General features: G+C 44.8%; 1 protein-coding gene and 1 pseudogene across 3 annotated transcripts in view; one reads left to right on the top strand and one right to left on the bottom strand.

Moving 5' to 3' along the window:
* Nucleotides 1-26,192, bottom strand: part of ME3 (malic enzyme 3) — a 184,034-nt gene that overhangs the window by 107,374 nt on the left and 50,468 nt on the right. The window lies entirely within an intron of this gene.
* On the top strand, nt 10,536-24,605 carry LOC122231250 (annotated as a pseudogene).

Here is a 26,192-nt window from a genome sequence, read left to right as displayed (position 1 = left end):
TTTAAAAATGGCTGACTCTCTTCGTTATAGTTCAACCTCATACCCTTGTGGTATTCAGCCCACATGAGTAGGGACCTACAGTTACTACTCTTAAAATGTTTTTACTGTTACAGAGCCACTGCTCTGACCACTCCCTCAGCCAAGTGTACCTCCCAGCTCTGGCTTCTCTCAGGGCATCTCTGGACCTCGCCAGGATCCAATGACCGAGGAGTTAATGTCTGGCAGAGTGGGTGGCCTCAAGACCCTATTCTAGAACTAAAGGCCTGGGACTGTTTTGATTGGTCAGTGCCTAGCTGTACCAGTGTTAATCTTTTAACTGTCACCCCCAACTTTACTTAGTTTACCATCTTCTCCGAATGATCTCTAGCCCAGCTACTGAACTCTGCCTATGGGCTCAGCATAGCCTAAGTTCTCAGGACAAAACTTTCTGACTTCAGAGAGAAGATGTCTGAATAGATCCCATCATCAAATGGCAGGGCTCAGGGGCAGCAAGCCCCTCAGGCTGTGCCCCTGACCCAGCCTCCTGCTGTTCAGAGATCCAAGCTTCCCAGTGCTCGGTGCCTTGTGACTTAGCTTCTCTGAGGGCAGGCCTCCCCAACCCACTTGGTGACCTGTCTGGTGCCTCTGGATCCAGAGCCTTGCTGGACACTTGACAATTTCTTCTCATTCATTCCACATGCATTTATGAGTTCCCACTTTGTGCCAGGAATACCACGTTAGACACTGGGGAGTTCGAAAGGAAAGAGGTGTTGGTTGCTGCCATCCTGAGTCTATTAGAGGAGTCACATGGATTAACATATAATGGAGATTCTGGGACTCTTCCCTGAGCAAGCCATGCCCTGATCTCTTTCACCTGTTGTGGGATTCAATGAAATAATGCCTGTAAAATGCTCAGCACAGGTCCCGGCACATAGGAGGTGCTCCGTGAGTGCTAGCTGTTGTTCCCTATTATCATTACTATTGTGTCCATGGGACAGGGTGCACACAAGACCTCACTGGCAGATGCTGGAGATAAGCCCTGAAGAGTGGTCAGGAGCTAGTCTGGCAGAAGGGGCTGGAGGAGTAGGGGCTGGAATGATGCCACCACATCGAATGTAACTGCCCATCCACGGCTGTGCAAGGCTCCTGCCTTGGCTGCTCTGTGCATCCTCTCCATGCCCCGACGGGCACACTCTTTCTGCCGCCATGCACTGACTCACATCTGTACCCTGCCCGCTATGCTTTGACAGCTTCCCTCCTCCATTTCCCAATCCACAGTCCAGGGCCCCTCCTCCAGGAGGCTGTCCCTGACACCCCATTTCACACAGCTCTCCCCCTTCCCTCAGAGTCACTGTCATACAGTTTAGCAATGAAATGTATTTTTTGTTTGGTTTCTTCAGCATTAATTATAGGTAATAAACTCAGGGTGGTAAAAAGCAGACACTTCAAAGCAGCTCACGTGGGGCTACAGCACAGCAGTATCATCATCAGTAACAGCAGCAACCATTAGCTTTTATTGAGCACCAGCTGGGCTGTGTCAGGCACTGAGACAGGCACTTTCTACCTGTCATCTCCAATCATCACAGCAACCCTGGGTTAACAATCGTGTGATTAGTATCCCCATTTATGGACTAGGAGACTGAGGCCAGAGGGGTAAGTTAATTTGCCCAAGGTCACAAAGTGAGTTGATGGAAGAAGCAGGAGCAGAACCCAGGTCCATATGTTTCCAGTATTCACACTCTTGAAGCAAGGCAAGTGCTCCTGAGAGTTAACAGGTTCAACAGGTTGTGGATCGAGCTGGCTTTTATTTCAGGGGAGATGAAATTATTCTGCTTCTCCAAATAGAGCCAGTGAACCTTAACAGTTCAGCTACTGCTGAGTGGACCTCTGTGTCAGCACTGGGCCAGTCAGCCCGTCTGCAAGCAGGTGCGCTTGTACCCGTGCAATCATGTACTCAGCTCGTCACACACATGCAGCCGTGTTTCCTCTGACCAGTATAACTATGGAAGAAGGACAGCAGACACACGTGTAAAGGGATTCCGTTCCACCATCATTACATCACGCTTGAAGCGGACTGCATATGCCATAACCCACTTCCTCCATCCGTTCACTGCAGCAGCTGGGACAGAGCTGTGTGCCACCAGCTTCCAAACCGTACAGTTGAAGCTGATTAGCTGCTAGAGGACTGGAAGGCGTTTCCTCCTCCTTTTGCATAGTACTTCATGACTCTATCCGTTTGGGATTTTTATAAGTTAGGGTGACATGGACTGCTGTAGGTAGAAAGTGGGGTGACTGAGGTTGCCATTCTCTCACTGAATCCCAGGTTTGTGAAGGGCCCCTGAGCACATTCCTGGGATGGATATTTGGGGATCTTAGAAACACAGGCATCAGGAAGTCGTCACAGACACAGACCTGAGAATGGCCTTCCCGCCAGACACACTTCTAGGATCGGTGCAAAATCACAGATCCAGAAACAGACTGTAAATTCCCGAAAGTGGAGGATATGCTGTTCATTATGCCCAGAGCTAACCTTAACCAAGTTTTGGGCTCCAAGACCGGGCTTTGGTGCTGTGGGTTGCAAATGTACGGAAAAGTTCCTGTTCCACTGAGAAATACAATCCCATTTTCCTTCCATGGCATAAGGCCCCCGACACAGAGGTGCTGTGCTCATGCAGCCAGTGTGGGGGAGTGGGAAGGGTGCTTCAGGCCAAGGGCCTACATCAGTTCCTCCACTTCCAGGCTGTGGGACTCTAGGGAACTTACTTCACCTCTCCGAGTCTGCTGCCTTCACTGGGTGACTGTATCAGTCAAATGAGAACAGGGATGTTGAGATTTCATTAATTCAAAAAAGTGTCAGAAAGGCTAAAAAAAAAAAAAAAAAAAAAAGACTGGGACTGTTGTTGTTTCAAATTCCTCTGGATTCAGGACTAGAAGCTACTTAGCAATTGCCCTGGATGGCATTTATTTCCTTTCTTGTCTCTTTTCCCTTCAAGGCAGTAAGTTCCTTGAGGGCAGGGATTAGGACTATATGAGCTGTGTGCCCTTTTGGTCCAGCATGCCTTGCATATTTCTACTGCTTTATTACTTCTGGAATGGTCTCAGATGGTTCATGGCATCTGGTCCTAGATTGGGCAGGTGTTATATCACCAGGTATAAAAGAGACTGAGGCTCTGACAGGTCAATGACATGCTGAGGGCACATGGCTAATACATGCTATTCAAAAGCATGTGAGAATAATGGCCATTTCAACTGTCTTGCCGTCAGAAGACTGGTTTTTGCAGAGTTGTTGGATAAGGACCAACATGCAAGGGAAATGGAAGAATCTGCTCCTGAAATACTTGGCAACTTTAGGATTTTGTCCTAACTGAACAAGGGGAGAGGGGTAGATAGTTGGAAGGCTTATGAATCATTCTCTTGGCAAAATTCTCTGTGGCAGTTGGAATGCCTCATGACCCTTTCTTCCCAAGAGACCATTATTTAAAATTTAAATAATATTGTTCTTGGCACACTGATGGCCCTCTTACTCAGCTGACCCTCAACAGAGTAGCAGCAGAGGAAGGTGACGGACAGGGGACCGGCTGAGGACAAGGGAGGACCGCTTCCTTCCTCCAACAATACAGAGCTCTTTGACAGGCCCAGCCTGGGAGGATTGGGTCAAAAAGTGAACCATGACCAGGAAAAATCAAACAAACAGGCGCATTTGGGAGGGTCTCTGAATAGGCATTGTACACATATGCCTAGTGCGTGCGGATGAGTGGGTGGGGCAGCCAGTACTGCACGTGAACCTGCCCAAGGCAAGTTCATCCAACAGGGCAACTGTCCAGCAGGTCACTGTTAACCTGTTCGAGCCCTGAGGGCAACCAAATCCTCCTCCTCCTGGGCCTCAGCCTCAATTCTGCCCACTGATCAGATGAACCAGGAAGGAGGTCATTTGTCCTGGAGACGGATGACTGATGTGGCACAGAGGAGATCAGAGTAACCCGTCTCCTCTGTCATTAGGCAGCAGGAGTTCTAGGCCCAGAGTCATTCTCACTGACTTTTAACAACTGTTTATATTTAACTGCATCTTTGGATTTTACAAAGCAGTTTTATTTCCTTTGCTGTGTTTAACAATCCCCCCAAACAAAAAGAATATCCCTATGACAGTGGTTCCAAACTGTGCTACCCCTTAGAACCACCTAGGGAGCTTTAAATGCCCAGATCACAACCCATACCCATCAAGTCAGAATTCTTGGGATGGACGCCTGGATGAGGAGTTTCTAAACAGCCACAGGCTGTCCCAAGGTACAGTAAAGACCAGTCCCCTATAAGGCAGGCTATGAAAGTGTTATGCTCATCTTGCAGATGGTAACGCTAAGGCTAAGACAATGAAATGATTTCCCTAAAATCGAAGCCCCAGCAATTTGCAGAAATGGGACTTGAACTTTGAATTCCATTTAAAATTGTTGGTTCATTAATTTTTTACATAATCATTCATTTAGCAAGTATGCTTTGAGGATCAGCCACATACTAGGCATCCGATATACAGTGAGGGACCAAATATATATGTCCTCTGCCTCCATGGGATTTCAGTTTAGTGATCTATTCATTCAAACCAGTGTCCTTTACACCATTTTATATTTTGGAATTAATTTGGAATTATGCAGACTAATCTAGTGCCTGGCAGGCTGGGGTGCTCAGCAAAATAACACTGGTGGTGTTTTCTGCTAGAGTTCAGGTACAGACTTGCCCATGAGAGGCCATGGAGAAGGGAGATCAGGCTTCGAAGTCACTGGCCCTGTATTCAAACTGTGGCTCTGTCCCCAACAGCTCTGTGATCCTGGACAGCTTTCTTAACCTCTCTGATCCTCAGTTTCCTCATCTATGGAATGAAGATAGCAATACCCATTTCCAAAGACTGCTGTGAGGACTAACGGATCCCCCTGCATGGTGTGCCCAGCTCGTTGAGGCACTCAGTAAACAGAGCTGTGTCCGGGTCCTTACTAGATGCTGAGCATGGCAAAGAATGCAAGACTTCATGGATATCATGCTCCTGAGAGGTACAGTAGCCTAGAGTGTCCTTAGAATTTCTCATCCAAGGGGCGCGTGGGTGCTCAGTTGGTTAAGCATCCAACTCTTGGTTTTGGCTCAGGTCATGATCTCATGGTTTGTAGGTTCAAGCCCCACATCGGGCTCTGCGCTGATGGCACGGAGCCTACTTGGGATTCTGTCTCCCTCTCTCTCTGCCCCTCCCCTGCTCGCTCTCTATCTCTCTCTCAAAAATAAATAAATAAGCATTAAAAAAAATTTTCTCATCCTGTTTATTGTGCCCTCTCTTACCTCTATCCTCAGTCCAGTGTATTTATCTTTCTTGGTACTCACATTTGGGACACCATTTACCTGGGGGTTAAGAGTATGTCCCTGATAAATTTTAACTAGTAGTGACAACCTGATGGAAATCTAAAATTAATGAGAGAAAGTCAAAGGGGACTGGACTGAAAGTTAAAAGTTCAAGTACCAGGAATGCTTTCTGAACTGTATTTCCATTTTTAAATTAGATTTATATTAAAAGAAAGGGAAAGGAAATGTAGAACCGTAAGCCTGTGAGCTTATTCGTACCCAGTACTTTGCTTCTCTAATCGACGTCGAACTGGTTCTTTCTTCCCTCATGAGACAGAATCTAACTTTTTCACCTCATTAATTTCAAAGTCTTCTAGAAGAGTTCTCATTTCATAAACATTATCAGCTCTGGGACCTATAAGTTTCGGTATAGGTTTGTATTTAATCAAACAGCTCTTTCCACTGATGATTTCCTGTAAGGGCACTGGGATTCCTGCACATGTAACACAGCTGTTCTGGAGTGACACTGTCTACTCTGAAGGAAAACTCGCAGGGTAACCTCCCCTCCAAATGTCCTGAAATAAACAACTCTGTGCCCAGGGCTATATTTAGTGACATTTAGCCACCAAGCTCTTCTAAGACCTACTTCATCCTGTGTTAAGTAAAATCAATATTCAAAGTCTCGTTTAGGGGCCCCTGGGTGGCTCAGTGGGTTAAGTGTCTGACTCTTGTTTCGGCTCTCATAGTTTCGTGAGTTCAAGTCCCACGTTGGGCTCTGTGCTGACAGTGCAGAGCCTGCTTGGGATTCCCTCTCTCTACCCCCTCTACCCCTCCCCTGCTCTCTCTCTTTCTCTCAAATTAAATAAACATTTAAAAAAATAAAATAAAATAAAGTCTCCTTTAAATGACTTACTAATAGCTTACTGATCATTGAATGATTGGGTCGTTACTAAATATCCTGCAAATTTTAATTTGCATTTACAGATGAATATTCAGTTTGTAAGTTAGTCTACTAAGGGCTAGGCTTGTGTAGCTATTGAAAGAATCAGCACACTATTTCAATTTTATCCTTCTACAATACCCTCTGAAGTAAAGTATCTGCCCCAAATTATACGGTTAATAAGGTATAGAGCTGGAATACGAACCCAGGCCTGTGTGCCACTAAAGCTCATACTGGCAATCACTATTTTGCTCACACTGTTTTGCACTGCATTCTTTGCTGTGATTTTGCACATTCTACAATGACCTCGGTCAGCCACATTAAAGACGAGGCTCAAGCAGTCTATGGAAGTGAGTGTTCCCAAGCTTTTACCTTTAATACCTTCTCTAGAGACAAAAGTAGGACACATGCAGCACCATTTCAGTGTTCTTTCTCCAAAGGTGCAGGGAATGACAAGGACTGGGAATAGAAATGAAATGCTCTCCCCAGGAGAGCAAAATAGAGCAGTGTTTGCCAGACTCAGACTCTGGCTGTGAAATCAATTTACTAGGGAAAAACTGACATTAAAAAAATGTTTTTTTAACGTTTATTCATTTTTGAGAGATGGAGAGAGACAGAGCATGAGTAGGGGAGGGGCAGAGAGAGAGGTAGACAGAATCCAAAGCAGGCTCCAGGCTCTGATCTGTCAGCACAGAGCCCAACGCAGGGCTGAACCCATGGACCATGAGATCATGACCTGAGACGAAGTTGGACACTAAACCGACACCCAGGCGCCCTGGGAACAACCGACATTTTAAAAAATGATGGATTTGAATAGAAAATATAGGGTTGCATCAGTTTAGTGAGGGTGAGTACTGTTTGGCTCACTGTTTATTTAATTGCCTGTGTGAGTGGTGCACACAGGGTAGTGTGTATCTATGGGTGCTGGTTTGTGATGTAAAGTGCCTGTTTAACTGCAGGTGTGGCTGGAACAGTTGAGAAACAATGTAACACAGGATAGTGATTACCAGTGGTGGACTTAGACAGCTGCTTGAATCCCAGCTCTGACCCTTACAAGATACATGGCCTAGGTACATTACCTAAAAGTTTCAGGTTCCTCCCCTTTAAATCGGGGATGGTAACAGTACCTATTTCATAATGTGTCCTGTGCAACAGGGTGTCTGACGTTTAGTAAGGACTTACTAAACCAAATGCCAGCTATCGTTACGTTAAATACAGCGCTTTGGGTGATAAGCTGGTGGCAAGCAAGGGCAATGCTTTGCATCATGTCCCCAGAATCATTTAAATTCCAGACATGTATATCCATCTGCTCCCTGGGCATCACGACCTACATGTCTCATAGGCATGTCAAATACCACATGCTCCAAACCAAACTCATCTTTCTTGCCAGAACTCCGTCCTGCACTCTCTCCTCAACAATGGAACTCCAGAGAAAGTCCATTAGCCCAGGGGAAACTCCAGAGGCATCCTGTATTCCTTACAACCCAACCCATATATGCAGTCATTGCTAAATTCAGATGGAGTTTTATCTCCTAAATGGTTCTAATTTTTCCTCTCTTGTCCAAGTGCCTCATTCTCATCCTCTTGATCTCTTCAGTGTCTCCCTGGTCTCTAATAAACCGATAGTTCTTCAACAGCTGGACTCTGGTCTTCCCTACTCTCACCCAAGCTGTCATTGTCCTGCCCCTGGAATATACCTTTTAGAACTTCTGCCAGACATTTTTCAAAAACCAAATTAGATAATTTCACTTCCTAACCTAAAACATCTTTATTAAAGCCTACAAGGCTTTTCATAATCTGTGTGTCATTTCTGACTTCATCTCTTGCCAGCCTCCATGGGTAGCCTTCAATACAGCAAACTAGATCATTCCTAGCAAACTGGGCATTTTCATGCCTCTGTGTGTGTATATGCTGGTTCCTCTGCAGAGAGCACCCTTCTATGTCTGTCTGCCAATCACAAAAGTGCACTGAAGGATGAAAGGTTGAAGGACTTACACTTATAATTAAGGACTCTGAGTCTCTAAGTTCACTGTACATCAGGAGTGCCTGGGGTTGCTGGCTAGAAATTCAAGTCCTAGGCCTGTACCATTAAATGCTGATTACAGAGAGTCTGGGCTTTTCTTTCACCTGCACAAGTTCTAATCCACAACACACAGATTCAGGAGGAAAGGTGTGGGTATTGTCCTTGGAAATTATCTCAATAGAGATCATTTAGGACAATTGCTTAATTAAGGAGGATGGGTGGGTGGATGCTGACTTATTAGTAAAGGTACATCTTTTTTTTTTTTTTTTTGAAGTTTATTTATTTATTCTGAGAGAGACAGAGTGAGAGGGGAGGGGCAGAGAGAGAGGGGGACAGAGAATCCCAAGCAGGTTCCATGCCACCAGCGGCAGAGCCTGATGCAGGGCACAAACTCACAAAACTGCGAGATCATGACTTGAGCCAAAACCAAGAGCCAGATGCTTAACCAACTGAGCCAGGCACCCCAGTAAAGATACAGCTTTTTAAATGAGCAGCAATGACAAGAAGGAAAAATACTGCTATTTAATATAATTCTTTATTAACGTTACTGCCTTAAAGTATGAAGACTGCATAGCACAAAAGCACAATGATAGTACTCATCATCATACACTGTCGTAGCAAGATCTCTCTTTGTCCTTAGTGGAAAATCCTAATGAGAGTCCTGGCACTGGGTAGGTTTATAATAGAAAGAGAACATCAGCTTCCATGCCTATGAAGAAGACCAAAGCCAAGTTGTTTCTATTCAGTTGAAACAAAGGGATTTCTCTGTTATAAAAAAAAAAAAAAAAAAAAAAAAAGGACAGAACAGAAGCTTCAAGTTAAGTATCTGGGCTTTTGGGACAATTAAACCTTGGTGAGAAACCAGGATCAGAGGCTGGCTTTTTATAAGGAACAAATCTCTAAAGTATTTTTATGGCTGAAAGTTAATGCAAACCAGATAACCCACGGCTTACAGATAAGGACCTTAGAATACTTTTCTCATTGCTGTCTCTGTTGAGATGTCCAGCATCTGGCCCACTCTTCTCACACAAACTAGTTGTCATTCATTCATTCATTCATTCAGCACATACTGTATGACATGCACAATTCTAGATACAGGTTTAAAGAGAGATGAAAAAGCCTGAATCTTATGTTCCAGTAGGGGAAATTAACACAGAAGACACAAGACAAAGTGACTTGTCACTCATGCAAACAAAGTTACAAAACAAGTCAACAACATTCATTTGACAAAAATTTGTTGAGTGCACAAGGCAGTGTGCTAGGCTGGGGATACAGCTGTGAAAAAGAGAAGCTCATGTGCCAGCAGGGAAGACAATAAATAAATGATTATCTAAGGAATCCTTTCATGATAAGAAATACTACAGAGCATGCAGAGAAAGAGGATCTCTTTTGCATTGTTGGTGAAAATGCAAGCTGGTGCAGTCACTCTGGAAAATAGTATGGAGATTCCTAAAAAAACTAAAAATAGAACTACCCTACAACCCAGCAATTGCCCTACTAGGCATTTATCCAAGGGATATAGGTGTGCTGTTTCGAAGGGACTCATGCATCCCCATGTTTATAGCAGCACTATCAACAATAGCAAAAGTATGGAAAGAGCCAAAATGTCCATCGACAGATGAATGGATAAAGATGATGTGGTATATATATACAATGGCGTATTACTCGGCAATAAAAAAGAATGAAATCTTGCCATTTGCAACTACGTGGATCGAACTGGAGGGTATTACACTAAGTGAAATTAGTCAGAGAAAGGCAAATATCATATGACTTCACTCATATGAGGACTTTAAGACACAGAACAGATGAACAAAAGGGAAGGGAAGCAAAAATAATACAAGAACAGGGAGGGGGACAAAACATAAGATACTCTTAAATATGGAGAACAAACAGAAGGTTGCTGGAGGGGTTTTGGGAGGGGGTATGGGCTAAATGGATAAGGGGCACTAAGGAATCTACTCCTGAAATCATTGTTGCACTATATGCTAACTAATTTGGATGTAAATTTAAAAACATAAAAAATAAAATTAAAAAAAAGAACACACACACACAGAACTACTACAGAGCAGATGCAGAGGATGCGATGACAGCAAGGGAGGAACCAGGATCCCTGATGTGGTTTCCTTTGGAGGGAGGAGGTGATCGGGAGAGCCATCCCTAAGGAAGCAACATTTAAGATGAGATATGAAAGATAAATAAAGAGTTAATCAGGCCATGCACCAAGGCAGAGTTAAGCAGAGAAAAGACAAACACACTAAGTGGAGAAGAAACAGCATGTTCACAGACTCTGAAAGAGGAATGAACACAGGCCGAACCAAGATGGTGCAGCAGGTGAGTGACTTTGCTAAGGACTTGTTTTCAGCCACAGGGCAATGGGAGAACCCAGAAAGGTTTGAAAGAGAAGAGACATAATTCACTTTGCAGTTTTTTCGCAAATGATCGCTTTGGCTACAGTGAGAATTTTTGGAGGGGACTAAGAATGTGTTAATAACTTGGAAGATCCCTGCAATAATCTAGGTAAAATGTAATGGCAGGTTGGACTAGAATCGTGGGGTGCCGATGGAGAGAGCTGGAAGGATGAGATGTCTGGAGGAAAGAGATGCACAGTAGCTGGTAATGGACAAGATTTGGGGTTGAGTGAGAGGCAGGGGTCAAGGATAATTGCCAACAGAACTGAGTAGATGACTGTGACGGTGTCCCTGAAGTGGGATGCCAAAGAGTGAGGACCAGGATACTTAGGGGGAGGGGATGGAAGGAAAGGAGAACATCTCAAATTGCACTTTGTACCCCCTGAGTGTGATAGCCTGTGAGACAGCCACCTGTAGATGTCAAGTGGGCAACTGGGCATCTGTAAGTCTGGGTCGTAGAGAGAGGGCTAGAGAATGAACCTGAAGCAAACAGGTGGTAATTGAGACTCCATGGAGAGACTTTAGAATGCGGAAGAGCCTAGGCAGGAGCCTGAAGACACTTCAGCATGTGAAAGCTGGATAAAGGGGATAAAGTGCTAGAGGAAGGTGAGAAGGGACAGAAACTGAGAGGCAGAAGGGGAAGGAGAAATTGGGTTGTCACAAGATGGCCAAAGAGGAGCATTTCTGGAAGGAAGGAGGGAGTCTGAGAAACTGAGAGGCAGAAGGGGAACGAGAAATTGGGTTGTCACAAGATGGCCAAAGAGGAGCATTTCTGGAAGGAAGGAGGGAGTCGTCAACACTGCTGAATTTCTCTGAAAGGTCAGGTAACATGAGGACTGAAAACTGTCTGCTGGATTCAGCAAAGAGGAGGTCCCCTGTAAGCCAGTGAAGGTCTGCTCCAGAAAGACTGGGGTAGTTGGAAGAGAGAGCAGGAGGCAAGAAAACAAACAGCAAACACACACAACTCTCCAAAAGTTTGGCTACCAAAGGCAAGTGGCTTAAGGTGGAGAGGCTTGAGCATGTTGAAATGCTGATGGGAGGAGTTGCTCAGGAAGGGAGAGGATGGGAGCCAGAGCCCAGGTGGAGGGACTGGTCCTGGACAGAGGAGGCCCCCTCAGCTGCTGGAACAGGAGGGAGAGAGGCACGGCCACGTGGAGGTGCAGTGCTCTTACATGCACCATGCGGAAATCATCTGCGGGGAGGGAGGGTTGGTGATGCCAGAGTAGAGAGGTTTCCAAAGAGAGGTTGTGGAGAGTGTGAGAGCAAGGTGATCAGAGAAACAATGACATCACTGGGCTCCATTCAGACTGATGATCGTAAATTTATGTATGTCCCCTTTCTTCTGTTGCACGTTTTCCTCTAACGTGGCTTGACCACCTGCCTCAGCCATGGAGAAAGTGAGCGCCGGGTTTATCCAGGGTTGTGACTTCTCTCAAAAGAGTGCAATGAAAGATAAAGGTGCACAAAATCTTGGGCACTGACAGGAGGGGCAGGAATGGCGGATCACGAACTCCAAGCAGGACTGGATTAGGTTGGTGGCCAGGAGTGATGACCGAGACACAGAGGTGCACAGGAGACAGGAGACTTGGGGAGTTCAGAGGGCTGGCCAACCACACAGTGTCTCTGGCCGGGGTGTGTGGTTAGAATCACCAATTTCTATGATTCTAGGATTTATGTGATTCACACAGAGGAATTTCGCCCAGTGCCAAGGTCCAGGGTGTGACTCTGGGAGTCGCTGCGGGGGAATGCGGAGGAAAAGTTTTCCAGCTGGGAGAGGCCAGGGCGTTGGAGGAGCCAGCCGTACCGATGCTGGAGCCATCCAAGATGATGGCAGGGCTGGGGAAAGTCTGTAAGCTCGTGCCAAAGTCCTCAAGGAATGAAAGGTGGTAAGGGACGGCGATGAAAAGGAGAAAAGGTCAGTATCTCTCAACAGCACAACTCTTAAGAAAAGGAGCAGAGAAGCAGACCTGGTTGCTGTGGAAGCTATTTGTTTGTTTAAAAAAGAGGATGGGCGAAGGCAGCTTTAAAATAAAAGGGAACAAATAAAAGGGTACCTACCTGTGTCCTGACTTGGAGAGTTGAGAAGTGCAAAATCAAGTGTGAGAGGGGTTAACAAGAAGTTAGCTCAGGGTGAGAGTTATAGATGTTACTAGATAGAGCTGGAGAGAATGTTCTGGAAGGGACTGAAGATACAAGGGAAGGGTGTTTTTCCCATAACCCAAGTGGAAGGGTATGGAGCAGGGAAGGGAAAGCTGGGTCAAAGCTGGATAGAAAAATAGATGCAAATAGAAGAGGAGTTGGGAGTGTGAAGAAGGGGGCTAATTGCTTGCGGTCACAAATATGGTGGACGGGAAAGTTTTGCAAAGGCTGTCACATCTAAGCTAAGATCAAGTAGAAGATCTGCCGATAGGCAAAGGAGGGAGAATGCATCCCGGGTAAGATGTTGAGGCCCAGGAGATATACTGCTCAAGGTCAGTGCAGCCTGCTTCAGGGGTCAGCTGGGCCCAGCAGGTCAGAGGTCTGGGCAAGCACAGGACAGGCAGGCCCAAGTCATGGAGAACTTTGGGTTCCAGCTGAGAAGCCTGTGGTTCAAGGAACTCCTTCCTATAGGCTTTTAAGTGGGGGCAAGGCATGATCCCCAACTGTCTCTGTTCCGGGCAGGTGGGTGACTTTGCATTCCTCATTGCCCCTTCCATGCTCTGGCTCACACTGTCCCTAGAGAGTCCAGCCTCAGCCCTCTGGTGAATCCTACTCATCCGAAGCCTAACTCAAGTCTTAGCCCTGGAATAAAGCCCTTCAAAGCTACTGTAGTCCACACCTTCCTCCATTTCCCAAGACATTTTCCATTCTTAAAGTCAGAATCACACTCCACAAGAAAGACCGTGGAAAAGGCCACCATTCAGCATTTGTGCTAGCAAGCACCCTCTCTCAACTACCAGAGACCTGGTAGGACATAAAGTTGTAATTATGAGAGGGTAACCTGTTGCTCTCATCTAAAGAGAAGGCAGGGGCACCTGGTGGCTCAGTTGGTTAAGTGTCCGACTTCGGCTCAGGTCATAATCTCACAGTTGGTGAGTTCCAGCCCCGCATCAGGCTCTGTGTTGACAGCCTGCTTTGGATTCTTCTCCCTCTCTCTCTGCCCCTCCCCTGCTCATGTTCTGTCTCTCTTTCTCTCAAAAATAAAAAACGTTAAAAATTTTTTTAGGAAAATAAATAGAAGGCAGAACAAGAATTGTTCCTAGACCATGGAAAAAAGAATTCCTTCTCTTTTCTTTTTTATTATAAAAAAAAAAAAAAAAAAAAGATAAGTGCCTTCAGGTTCAGGTATAAACAAGGGTTCAATTTCAAAGCCCTGGGTTAATAAATGTTGGAGTTAATGACTGGCTATGTAGCCTTATGCAAGTAAGTTGCTTCTTAGAACCTCAATTTATTAATCTACAAATGGACAATACCAATTCCACAAGGTCGTCAGGAGGTCATATAAAATCATTTGTGTATTCATTCACCGTATGTATTGTGTGCCTTAGTACGTGCCATAGCTGGGCTATGGCAGTGTACAAGACAGGCTCCCTCACCTTCCTAGAGCCTGCAGGTCAGAGGGAGAGACATTACACAGACAGCATCACAGTAATTGCTGGTGTAAGGATCGAGGGAACCAGGCACCAAGGTGGGTGCCCGGTTCAGGATGCACCCTTAGTCCACATTAATTAGCTCCCTCATTTTCTTAACTCCTCTCAGAGGAACGAAATAAGTGCTATTTGCAAGTATATGCCAATCACTTGTTTTGGAAGTGTTCAGGGGCTCTCACTGTCAACAGGTATTATCTCAGGCACTCACAAACACAGATGGGGCCCTGAGGAGACCACGGCAAGGGGACTAAAGTCATGTCCTCTCCAGGCATCTAAGGCAAAGGAGACTCAAAATGACCATATCAAATCACATATTTCAACCTCCAAAAACCTTTGGCTCACTAGTGCAGAAAGGGAAAACACCTCAACTAACGGGGTAAGGCGTTGTCCCAGACTCGGGCTGTGAGAGGGCCAAAATGCTGCTGAACATGAGGGGTGGGGGAAGGCCCTTTCCTTACTAATGGGCTCAATCCATTCCTGGTGAAAGAAATCCTGGGTTTCTCTCAGGTTTACTCATGAGTGACAACATTATTCAAAGATGTCTGGGCACAAAGGCTTTCTTAACTCCCTAGTGCCCTAGGACAAAAGCATCAGGCCAAGGCACTGGCCCTGCTCTTTGTGAGATGGCAGCTGTGTGTCCTGAGCTGCTGGAGAGAGACTTCCTCCCCCTGCCCTCTGCCACCTGCCAGGGCCTGCTCTGTGCACTCCACTGGGGAGACCTCCCTGAGCTGGGAGGCCTGGGCAGGTGCACATGCTCCTAACACAAAAGCTCCCTCTTTTATTCCTTTAGCGGCAGACGCTAGGGAATATATCTCCTGGCTTGGGAATTCCGGCAACCTTATTTTGAGCACTGACTGGAGAATCACTTGCTCTCTCCTTTCTTGGTAACCTCACTGCCACCCTAGAGCTCTAAAAATATCTGTCAGATACTGCAAGTGTTTGTTTACAAGTCTGCCTCCCCGTTTAGACACTTAGGTTTTTACCTTAGTGCTTGCGTTGTAGTAGGTGTTTAACAAATGTTGAGAACAGGGAGGGAGGAGAGGGAAAACTAACGAATGAATATAAATGAATGGTCTTCAAGGTTGAACAACTAGATTAGGAGTTTCCACAGTGGTGTTGTGCAGGAAGTGGTGTGGGAATGGGGGTCTGTCTTACTTCCTCCACCACAGTTTAACCCAGCTTTTATGATATTCATTGGGCTTCCTTATTTGAGATTTTGTTTGAAAGAAGGTTCTGTAGGGGGCGCCGGGGTGGCTCAGTTGGTTAAGCGACTGACTTTGGCTCAGGTCATGATCTTGCAGTCTGTGAGTTTGAGCCCCACATTGGGCTCTGTGCTGACAGCTCAGAGCCTGAAGCCTGCTTCAGATTCTGTGTCTCCCTCTCTCTCTGCCCCTCCCCTGCTCGAGCACTCCCTCTCTCTCAAAATAAATAAACATTTTAAAAAATTAAAAAAAAAAAAAAGAAGGTTCTATGGTAAAGAAAAGTGTCTGAAAATATATTGGGCTGGATTTTTCCCCCCTTAGGTCCCTTCCAGCTTTGCTATTTTTCCACGGTGGACAAGTACTTGTATCTCTTCTGCTTCTGAGCACTGCTAGAACATTTTTCTGCATCTTATTCTTGGACAGCCCCAGGAGGAATGACATGAGTAAGGGAATTCAATTGCCAAGTATCCACTGTGTGCTCTGCTTGGGCAGGCACTCTGACAGCTAAGCCACTGCTGCCTGGCCCCACGTGTGCTTTTTTCTTCCACATGTGCTGCCCCACATCACAGTGATGGGGTGCAGGGTTACAGCAGTCCTGCTGACTGTCCCAAACTGGGAGGGGGCTCGGCCCTCAAAGGACCGAAGTGCTGTGGCAGGCAGAATGGTCAAGGGACACTATCACAGAACAGCTCATCATTCACGTTTGTAAAGGACATCATCAGATAACCTGGAAAGCCCACAGCACAGGCCATCAGCAAGGTTCTGGAGAGACTCCTGTGACTTCATCTCTTTACTCACCTACAGCCTGTCTATGAAGCACCTACGAGGCATGGGACTGTGTGGGGCAGCGAGATACAGAGATGGATTATATAAAGTCCATTTGCTAAGGAGCTCACACGCCAGTGATGGAGACAAAGTCAAGAAAAGGAAACAATTCAAGATGTTAAGCACACAGAGAAATGTATCAAGTGCTCTGGGGGGAGAGAATGATTCTCCTTGAGGGCTGGGGCAAACAGTGGGGAAGCCTCCACAGAAAAGTGACCTTGACTTTGGGCATTTCTTCAAGCTTCGAAGCAGGAGAAGGAAAGCAGGGCAGACTTTCTGAGGGAAGAGGAGGAGAGCTGGGGAGTTGGACCATACTGGGGGGGGGTTGGGGAGGGGCAGGGCTGAGGGGTAGTGGTATGTCAGGCAGTCATAATGGCAGAACAGGTCTGACCAGACTGAAATGCAGGTCTGAGCCTGCAAGCTTTGCTAATTATATTACTCTGGAGGCAGCAGGGAACTCCCGAAGGTTTTCAAGTATGGTCTTCATGTACCATGCTAAGGAATGCTAATTATCCTGTAGGCAGTAGGGAAGGCAATCAAGCAGGCAGGTACTGGTCCAGTCTTCACATTAAAGGAGCCCTCTGACAGCTGAGTGGTGGATGGGAGGGGCGGAGCCTGAGGCTATGAGGTGGGGATAGGCCGCTGTCACTGTCCCTATGGAGGAAGCCGCTCTATACCAGGGCAGAGCAGAGGAAACAGAATGGAGGAAAAGGGAGAGCTTCAAGGTACATTTCAGAGGGAGAGAAAGCAAGATATGATGCCTCCTGATGTATTGAGCTATCTGGGGAAGACAAAACACGTGCAGGCCTTGGATGTTTGAAGCTGGAAAATCGAGGCCACTGCCCATTTCTATTTCTCAGCACTGCTTAGGCATCTGTGCTAGAGTCCTCACAGTCTGCTTGAGGCTCTCCCTTTCCTGGGGTCTGATTAGACACCCCAGCATTGGAGGAGTTGCTGACACCAACCTTCATGGTTTGGAATGTGGCAAGTGACTGTTCAATCATTCTATTCTGATTCTCTGCAGTTTTCTTGTTATGGGCTGAGTTGTGTCCCTCCGTACCTCAACCCTAAATTCATGCCCTAACCCCTAGTACTGCAGAACATAACTGTGTTTGGAGCTAGGGCTTTTAAAAGAGGCAATTAAGCTAAAATTGGGTTGTTACAGTGGACTCTAATCCACTATGACTGTTGCCCTTAAAGAAGAGATTGGGACATAGACAACACAGAGGAAAGACCACGTGAAGACAAGCGGGGAGAAGATGGCCATGTATAATACAAGGAGAGAGACCTCAGAAGAAACCCAACCTGCTAACACCTTGATCTTGGACTTTTAACCTTTGGAGCTGAAAGAAAGTGAATTTCTATTGTTTAAGCCACACAGTCATGGAATTTTGTTATGGCAGCCCCGGCAAACTAATACAACCTCCTGTGAACAAAATCTTACCCAGAGTCGAAGCCGTGCAGGATAAGCAAGGGTTGGGAACTGGGGCCATGTTCCTTTTCATTTCTCCAGCCAGTCCAGCTTCTCCACCGGTCTATTCTGTTACTGCAGTCATGGCCCCATGATAAAGGACAGGTAGGTAAGTCCCCAGAATTCAATCACTGGAAGAAGAATGGCACTGGGTTGTCACCAGTAGTGTCCTGCGGCTGTTTTCTAGAGTCCCTCAATTGGAACCAGCTCTCAGCATATGCTCAGAGCTAGTTTCTTAGCCACTGGGAAGGAGAATGGTCCACTTATACCACAATGATTATTGAGCTTCACTGAAAAAATACAATTTGGAAGAATAATATAAACACAATCCACCTTCCAAAGGCAAAGGCAAAGGCTATCAGAGAGGTCAAGGAACACTTCCCTACCTGTGGTGACTTCACTACTAAATCCAAGGAGAGAGAAGCATGAGGCCTGTGGCCTTAAGTAGGCAAACACAGGGGATCTCATCGGAACCAATGGGAAGCCATGGTTTTCACAGACAATTGCTGGATGTAGCCAGCTCAGTCGCCACATCTGAGATACGCCATTTATCTAAGAATTTTTACTGAAACCAGCAACAAGGGGGCATTTTTACTCAATTCCTATTCAGATTCTGAGATTTTGAGTTTTCTTTGTTTCTGTCTAGGAACCACCAAAAAGGTTTGAACGGTACCATCTGGAATATCTGAGGAAGCCCTCAAATTCAGCAAGACCTTCAGAACAAACTGCCTGGTCACTCCTCTGGAAAGAGGGCCAGTGAGGGGAAGAGTCAAAGAGAATCCTGGCTCCACTGGTCACCACATATGTGCCCTCGGGCGATTTGTTTACCTTTCCACTGGCTTCAGCTTCCTCATCTAAAACCTAGCGTAATACAGACCACTCTGCACAGGGTTATGACAAGGATTCGGTGTGACCGTGTATGACAAGATAACAAAGATGTGGCATGGCGGTGATGTCTGTGAACTAAGCTCACTGCCAGGAGAATGACTTACTTCTGTGTAGCAGTGTTGCAGGTCATGGTGACCCTGACAAGTTAAGGCAGCGGATCAGCAATTCCTCAACCTTTCTGCTCACACAGTGAAAGTCAGCAAGCACCTGCAATATGCCGGCCTCGTACTAGCCAAAAAGGACAGGGTCCCCCTCCAGGAACTGACAATATCGTTCCCAACTTGTTGGGTATTTTACCACCCATCACGGAAGGATCTTACGATACTCTGGACAACTTTCTCAAAAGGTGCCACTTTGCTACCACAATAGTAAGAATGGTAACAACAGCTATCATCACATACTTTGGTTTTATGCTTAACATTTTGTGAAACAACAGCTTCACATATGTCACATGAGCCACACGCAGTCTCTGCAACATCAACACACAATCAGCAAATTGCTAGGTCACAAGCCTGATCTCCATCTAACTCTGAGTTCAACAGGGATTTTGTAACATATATCTTTTCCCTAAATTTAAAAGAAATATATGCTTATTATACACTGAAAAGTTAAGAAAAATTAAATAAAAATTACACCTATTCTCATAACTCAGAGATAACCACTGAATGATTTGGTCTATTTTATTCTAGTATTTTTTCTATGCTTAAGAAAAAAATTGTTTAAACAAAGTTGAGATCATACTATATACAAAATTTCAAAATTTTTTTTCACTTAAAACTACCTAAGCATTTTCCCACATACTAAAGCTTCAACTTAAAACATTATTAAAAAACTGAAAAACACTCCACCTATCTAATAATTCCTGTTTTGTATAGTATAATTGTTTCCAAATTTTCACAAAGTTATGTTTTGATGAGCACCTACTTCATTTGCATTTGTTTTTTCTTTTTTTTTAATTTACTTATTTTGAGGGGCGCCTGGGTGGCTCAGTCGGTTGAGCGGCCGACTTCGGCTCAGGTCACGATCTCGCGGTCTGTGAGTTCGAGCCCCGCGTCGGGCTCTGTGCTGACAGCTCGGAGCCTGGAGCCTGTTTCCGATTCTGTGTCTCCCTCTCTCTGACCCTCCCCCGTTCATGCTCTGTCTGTCTCTCTCTGTCTCAAAAATAAATAAACGTTAAAAAAAATTTTTTTTTTAAATTTACTTATTTTGAGAGAGAAAGAGAGAGAGAGAGAGAGTGCACAAGCACATATGGGGGAGGGGCAGAGAGGGAGGAAGAGAGGGAATCCCAAGCAGGTTCCACACTGTCAGACACAGGGCTTGATCTCATGAACCATGAGGTCATGACCTGAGCTGAAATCAAGAGTCAGACACTTAACCAACTGGGCCACCCAGGTGCCCCCTGACTTTTTTTCTCTTATTTATTTTATTTTTTCCTTTTTAAATATTTTAAAGTTTATTGAGGGTGGGGGGTGGGGGAGAGTGTGTGTGCACAGGGAAGGAGCAGGGAGAGGGGGAGAGAGAGAATCCCAAGCAGGCTCTGCACCACCAGCACAGAGCCCAATATGGGGCTCAAATTCACAAACCGTGAGATCACGACCTGAACTAAAGTTGGATACTTAACTGACTGAACCATCCAGGTGGCCCTATTTTATTTTTTTCTGACTGTGTTTTAGATTAAACTACTATGGGCCTCTAGAGATAACTCTTTCATTCATTCATTCATTCATTCATTCATTCAATATTTAATGAGTACTTGCTAGGTGTTGGACGACATTCTAAATTGGTAATAAGCAAAAAACAAAACAAAACAAAACAAAAAAACCCAAACAAACAAAATTCAAAACATACAAAACATCCCTGCCTTCATGAAGCTTACATTCTAGAGAGATCAAGCAGTTTTAAGTCTCTTTAGGCATATTGCCAAATCTGTATATAAGTAACTGTCTTACTGCATTTCCACTAGCACTGAGTACTATGGTTTAATTTTTTCTGACAGTTTCATATTAATGGCAATATTGCATTCTTTAAGGGGTTTCCCCCTTTCCTCTCTGCCCTCATCACTTACCAACTCTCAAAGTTGGTAGAAGTAGATTAAAGAGACATTTAAATTTCCATCCGGGTGGCAACTTTCAAAGGCACTTTTTTCCTCTAGTGAGAAAACAATCCCCATCCCAAATCAGGGATGGCAACAGTGAATTCACCTCCTATATTTTGCAAGGTAGCCCTTGATGGTAGCAGGGAATGATGATGACTAATCGTGTCCTGTTAGGGCTTGATGCACCTGGGAGCCCAGTCAGCAGCAAGTTTCTCCAGCCAAATGCCAGGTCTCCTTGTGGGACCAGCCAGGACAAGCCAGGTGGGCTCTATGCAGGGCAGGACTGAAGTCAGAGTCAAATCAGTTCTTTCCCTAAAGCACTTGGTCAGCTATAAAGCACTGAATGGTGGGAAGGGAGTTTTGTTTTCTTCATGGAAACCTTTGGAGGATGCTGAAGACTTTAAAACGGGCTTATAATACGTATGGAAATACATAAAAATACGTGAATAAAATAAATAGAGAAAATGAAAACGTCATCTATAATATTTTGGGAGCATTTATCATGTGTTAGAAAATTTCAGAATACTCTTTTTACAATAAACACATAAAGAGTGGTTACTATGTATCAGGCACTGCTTTAAGTGCTTTTGATCCATACAATCATTATAACCAGCTTAAGATATAGACACTATCCTTTTCATTTGGTAGATGAAGACACTTAGGCATAGAGAGGTTAAGTACTTGTGAAGCCAGGATCTGATCCCAGCTGTGATGACTCTAAGGCCTGTGCTCTTCAACACTATCTTATAGGAAGGAAACTGCTGATCAAGTCAGGTAAGTAAGTGCCGTGGTTCAACAGTTTAGGTCAGGAGTGTTCCATAGACTAGGCACTGTGCTGGCCCAGGGTCACAAAGCTTACCAGCGGGAGGCCTGGGAACCTGGATCTGGCTCAAGATCTGTCTGAATCCAGGCTCTCCCTCTTTCTACTACGTCTTGCTTAAGGGAAAATGTTTTCCTGTTTGGGTTGATGTCTAAGAGGCAATGCTGGCACAGGCAAAAGTGCTCCTGGAATAAAATGCTACAGGGAGAAGAACAGAGGCTCTCGGCTCTGCTGTGCTTTGGGAGGGCAGCTGTGCTAGCAGACACGTCTGCGGGGGTGGGGGGGCCCTCTCTACCCCTTCAAGCCCCCAGTCACTTTAATATGGTCCAGGTGATTCCGAAGTTATCTCCTTGGTCCAGATTCTTCCACGCAATGAACAGTCTCCAGGAATTCCAAGAAGTGTTCTTACAACCCCAGGCCTTGGCATGAGAATCAGCCGAACCTTCAGTTATTGAAAATTCTCTTATATTTTTCCCCTGACAACTCACACTATACCTCAGACTGCTTTGATAGCTCCCTTAATAGTTGCCTTCATATTTCAAAACCTATAAAATTACATATTTGAAGGGATTATTCATTTTTTTTCCTATGGAAAACACACACACCCCATAATGATTTAATAACGATAACCAGATGGATTGAGGGGTCTTTGACAAGGGGTTTCTTCAGCTAATTTGAGAACATACTGAATTTCAGCTTTTCTGACTAGTGCAAAAATGAGCAGAATGTAAAGTGCCCTATAAATTTCCTACTTGTGCAATTTTAATCCTTTCATCATAGTCAAATGAAATATATTTAAAGCCAACTCTCCCCCTTCTCCATTTTTGAGAGTACAAGTTTTGGGGTTTACTCAGTAAAGCCCAGGAAAACATTTACCCAGAAGGACTGGATACTCCTAAGTAGTTACCACTCAAAATTCTGCCCATAACACCTCCACTCAGAGCCTATGCTCTGGCCTCCTTCCTTACTCTCAGAAGAACCCAAGAGACATTCAGTAGGTTTCTTACCTACACATAGAATCATAAAATATTGGCTGATCATTTGTCCTACCCCTCTCATGTTGTAACTGAGGAAACCGGTTTTAGGAAGGTTCCAAACTTGGCTAAGGTCACATAGATAGTAAGTGGCAGAGTTTAGACTTGAACCCATTCTACACATAATGTTTATTTATTATGTCACCTGCCTCTTCCTTTTCTGTACTTTCTCTCCTTTTTGGTTATGCTTTCCATTTCCTTGGTCAGAACCAGGCCTTTGATGATGACGAGATGGGTCAAACCAGAGTAGATCAGGTTGTGGAAGACAGCCACAGCAAGGGAGCAACAGAGGAAAGGTCTGGCAACAGGCAGCCAGAAAAAGTTAAGCCGACACGTCCAGCACAAGGCAGAGGCTCGGGGAGATGGATGGTATTCAACATCAGATAATAAATAGATGCATATAAGCAGATTAGGTAAGCAGCAGCTAGCAGGGACCCAGACTCACGTGACAGGACTCATGTTCATAAAACCTGAGATACGGTACCAAGGCAGGGATGTGACCACAGGGGTCCTGGTACTTGGAACTGGAACCAGAACCTGGAACTCAGTTCCACGGAACACGTTTACAAGGTCAGGTCAGAACGAGCAGTGAACTGCTCCCCAGAGTCCCTTAAATTCTTCCAAACCTATGTGGGAGAGACAGTTAGTAGCTGACCAAAGAGGCCATGTACCTCCATAAATCTCCTAGCATCCCTTGCAGCTGGATTAGGACCCTGTGATTATTTCTGGCCAAAGGACTGTGAGGGGAAGTGGAGACCATAAAAGCCACACGTTTTGTTGTTGAGGAAGGGGAGGCAAACTAGACACCTATTGAGAACAGTCCTGCTGTAGCTCCCTATCTACCCATCCAACTCTGTGAAGTATCAGACACAGCATGACCTTCTAACGTGAGGACTTAATATCTACACGGGAAATGCCTTAGAGGAAGACAGCACATCTTGCTGCAAGGGGGCGGTCTCCTAGAAGAAAAAAGAGCCAAGAAGTTTCCCCTCATGAAGCCAAAGTTCTTTGCATATAATAACGGCTTGTTTTGTTGAGAAATAATTGGGAATCAGAAAAAAGTAGGGAATTTATATATGATATAAATGTAAACATATGCAAATATATCAAAATTACATAACGTAACTAGGTCTACATGGATGTAAGTAGTTTACGTAGGTATAGACTTACATCTCCTAACTCATTTAATCCTCTGGACAACTAAATGAGGCAGGTACAATTATTATTCCCATTTAACAGATGAGGAAACTGTGGCATAGTTCCTGTGAATAATCTGGGAGGGATATATCAAAATTACATAACGTAACTAGGTTTACATGGATGTAAGTAGTTTACGTAGGTATAGACTTATGTCTCCCAACTCATTTAATCCTCTGGACAACTAAATGAGGCAGGTACAATTATTATTCCCATTTAACAGATGAGGAAACTGTGGCACAGTTCCTGTGAATAATCTGGGAGGCAGTTAACCCTTGAGTAGAAAATCCAGTACGTTAGAGGAAGCTAAGGCTGTGTTGGGGTGAGGCCTTCACTTCATCCAGTGAGTAGCACTGTGCCCAGCAGCACCCGCTCAGCGCTCACCGGCCCATAGCCTCCTTCTCACAGCTCGCCGGCATCTCCTCAGCCCTCAACCTGTACCACGATGCGGTGACAGTCACAGAGGATAGCAACGCCCTCACGGAAGCAGCAGGTGTAAATGCTGAAACTTTCTGGCCAGGCTTGTTTGCAAAGGCAGGCCCTGGCCAGTGTCAACATCGGGAGCCCCATCTGCAGTGTAGGGGCTGGTGGACCTGCCCCAGCAGCTGGTGCTGCACCAGAGGGAGGTCCCACCCCCTCCACCACCGCTGCCCCAGCTGGCGAGAAGGAGGTGGAAGCAAAGAAAGAAGAATCGGAAGAGTCTGATGATGACATGGGCTTTGGTTTTTTGACTAACCTCTTCTGTAACCTGTTCAGTGAAAAGCTGAACTCTTAAAAAAAAAATAAACAAAAACACTACATTAGAAATGACATTTTAATAGTGAAGAAAATTACTACTGAATATTAATATACCTCTTACCCTAATTTAAGTTGAACCCATCATCTGTATTTTATGTATCTTAAAAACTAAAATTAACCATTTTAAAATGCACTTCGTACATTCACAAGTTGCTCAACCAACACTTTCATGTACTTTTGAAACATTGTTATCACCCCAAAAAAGAAACGCTGTCACCATTAAGCAGCTGCTCCCCATACTCTCATTCTCCCATCCCCCAGACCTAAGCAAACACTCAGCTACTTTCTGTGTCTATAGACTTTACTGTATTGATATATTTATTCTAAATATTTCATCTAAATGGAATCATACGAGAGAGGGGACCGACTGGGTCCGCCTTCTTTCACTGCAGCACGTCCCTGAGGTTCATCCATCTTATAGCACGTGTCAATAGTTCACTCTCGTTAATAGCTGATTGGTATCCGTTGTAAATGCACACTAAGATGTGTTTATCCATTCACTTGGTGGATGTCTGCGCCCTTTCACCTTTTGGCCTCTGTGAAGAGTGCTGCTGGGGATATTCTTACACATGCATTTGCGTGAGTGCCTGTTTTCCACTCATCTGGCTATTTACCTAGGAGTGGACTTGCTGGGTCATATGGTAATCCTGCGTTTAACTTTTACAGGCACCCCCACAACAAATTCCACAGTGGCTGAATCCAATTTTACATCCTCACCAGCAACGTATATAAGTTTCAGTTTCTCCATATCTTAACCAACACTTGCTATTTTCCCTTTTTGTTTTTAACCGCCATATTAGTGGATGTGGAGTGGTATCTCATGGTGATTTTGATAACGCATTTCTCTGATGATTAATGATGTGGAGTATCTTTTCTGAATGTGCCATTGGCCATTTGTATATCTTCTTTGAAGAAATGTCTATTCTAGTAACTTTGCTCATTTTTTAGTTTTTTTTTTTTTCTTTTTCTTGTTTTAAGAGCACTTTATGTATTCTGGATGCTGGATATATGACTTGCAAACATTTTCTCCCATTCTGTACGTTATTTTATTACCTTAAAGCTGACTTTCTAAGTCTGTTTCCTACTCCAAGAGACTTCTCAGGATATTAAAAAGTTTCTTTCAGTATTTATAAGTACTGTTATCTCATACCCTTGAGACTATAGATGTTTGTTTGCAACGGAAAACTACATTTGTTAAAATTTGCTATAGAAATTTGTTATTAAATTTTGTAGTTTATGGTAGAAAAAATTAACAAGTATTTACTAAGCCATCTAATATGTCTCTTGTCCTTAATGTATTTTAATTTACTTTTGGACCAAATGACTTTTACTACTGACATGGTTACAGCATACGTAGCCCAGTGTGCTGTAGTGGGGAAAGTGCTGGAATGAAAGTCCAGCCTCTTGGCCAGTGAAGCTCAGACAAGGTGCTTTACTTCTGCCCCTTGGTTTTCCTCATCTGGAGGACAGGGCTGATAGTAACTGCTTTGCCTCCCTCTGACAGCTACTGTGAAGATCAGATGAGAAAAATGACAATCTACACAAAGGCCTTTGAGAGCTCTAT

The sequence above is a fragment of the Panthera tigris genome, chromosome D1 (genome assembly GCF_018350195.1).
Source record: "Panthera tigris isolate Pti1 chromosome D1, P.tigris_Pti1_mat1.1, whole genome shotgun sequence".
NCBI classification, from domain to species: Eukaryota; Metazoa; Chordata; class Mammalia; order Carnivora; family Felidae; genus Panthera; species Panthera tigris.
This window is presented reverse-complemented; position numbering and strand designations above follow the sequence as displayed.